Below are 2,117 nucleotides of genomic sequence, written 5' to 3' on the forward strand. Positions count from 1 at the left end.
TAGTAGTTTCAAACTGCTGGCCTTAAGGATCTCAGCCCGATTCGTAACCACTACGCTACCAGAGCTCCTTATGTGAAAGGGATAGTTGGTATCATAACTGGTAATGGAGGATGGAGGCATGTCTGATCCCTGCCTCACAGGAATCATCCTTGGGCTGATGAATTTGATTATTCTTCTCCCATGCGAAGTCAGAGGTCAGACACCACCTCCATACCGTTATTACAATCTCTGCTTTTAATACATGTAATGTTGTTGTTGTTAAATTCTATTAAATTGATTCAGAGTTTCCTAGAAGCAGCTGATGAGTTTGAACCACTGACCTTGCAGTTAACAGTCCAGTGCTTATCCTACAGCACCATATAAAGTAGGGGTGGTGTGGCACTGTGGGTTAATGCATCAGACTGCAAAGCTGTTTGAACTGCAAGCTTGGCAGTTCAAGCTCACCAGTCATTCCTTGGAAACCCTATACTGGGTCACAACTGACTCTACGGCACTTAACAACAACAATTATACCAACCTCATAGGATTACCATGAAAATTAAATGTAGCTAAAATGCCTAGCCCAGAGATTGACACATTATAAGAATAAAAGAAATGGGAGCGACAGAGACACAAGATGGCAGCCACCACGGGCTCGGGAGTAAAAGTCCCTCACAATTTTCGACTGTTGGAAGAACTTGAAGACGGTAGGAGATGGCACAGTTACCTGGGGTCTAGAAGATGATGAAGACGTAACACTTACAAGATGGACAGGGATGATAATTGGGCCTCCAAGAACAATTTATGAAAACCAGATATACAGCCTTAAAATAGAATGTGGACCTAAATACTCAGAAGCATCCTCCTTTGTAAGATTTGTAACAAAAATTAATATGAATGGAGTGAATAGTTCTAATGGAGTGGTGGACCCAAAAGCCATATCAGTGCTAGCAAAATGGCAGAATTCATATAGCAACAAAGTTGTCCTGCAAGAGCTTCGGAGCCTAATGATGTCTAAAGCAAATGTGAAACTCCCTCAACCACCTGAAGGACAGTGTTACAGCAATTAATCAAAAAGAAAAACCACAGGCCCTCCCCTGTCCCCACCCCCATTAGATATAAGCAATCTTCATTTCCCACAGTAGTCAATTTTCTAGATACATCTTATACATCTCAAAGTACTGGAAAGGAAACTCCCATTTAAGGGCAAGTTATCTTAAGATACTGTAAATGATACTAATTTTGTGTCCATTTGAAATATATAAGTTGTGCTATAACAAATCTTCCTGTCTAGTGTAACCACTGTCCACATAGTTGACCTCCTGGGATCAAGAAATTATATTTAAATTGATTCCCATCGTAACTATGAGTTAGAGGGGCATATCTAACTCAACTGTGAAAAGACACATCACACAATCACCTTGCTGCTGATTACACGGCCTGGGGTCTTTGCCTTCTCCCCTTGCCCCACCCCCAGGCCTCAGTCCCTCTCCCTGCAACAGCCCTCCAGCTTGGGGTGGCTTCTTAGAATAGATGTGAAGGTTTGGGGTTGCAGCCTATGGCACTACTGCTGGGTGTGTGGCGTGCTTAAGTCTTAAATGATGCCCCTTATTCCAAACCATCCCTTCTCACTCTCCTCCACTACCACCTTGGTCAAAGCATAAATTGTAACCCCCTCTGCTCCCTTCTGAAATTGGCCTTTGGTGAGGAATTCAGGGCTGTATCTCCTATCTTCTCTCTCCCCACGTGATCGAGGGATGCTGCTTCTCCCTTCCTCCTCACACAGCCCCTCCCTGCACCCCACCACCCCACACTCCCCATGACACTTCCTTGTTTTGGCCAGAACCCATCAGGTAAGGTTGGAATGAGTCTCTGACCTCCCTCATTTTGTATTGTAACCACATCAATTACTCTCCACCAGCCTGGGACATGAACATGGGGTCCTCAGCCCTGCCACCACCCTCTGCTGTCATCATTGGCTGATTCACTGTTTTAGCTCAGGTTTTGATGTGGTGGCAAGAACAGCTTCACTCAGACCTGCCAGCTCTCAAAGTCCTTGCTGGTTAAACTCAGAGAAAGGCCACAAGAAGACACTTGTAAGCACACATGATCCCTCTGAATGTTTTCTTTTCCTGTCA

At 44.5% G+C, this 2,117-nt stretch overlaps 1 pseudogene; it reads left to right on the forward strand.

The window, feature by feature from the left end:
- The first annotated feature begins 616 nt into the window (after window positions 1-616).
- Window positions 617-1,049, forward strand: LOC102827719 (annotated as a pseudogene).
- The last annotated feature ends 1,068 nt before the right edge of the window (window positions 1,050-2,117 follow it).

The sequence above is a fragment of the Chrysochloris asiatica genome, unplaced genomic scaffold (genome assembly GCF_000296735.1).
Source record: "Chrysochloris asiatica unplaced genomic scaffold, ChrAsi1.0 scaffold00232, whole genome shotgun sequence".
Lineage (NCBI taxonomy): Eukaryota > Metazoa > Chordata > Mammalia > Afrosoricida > Chrysochloridae > Chrysochloris > Chrysochloris asiatica.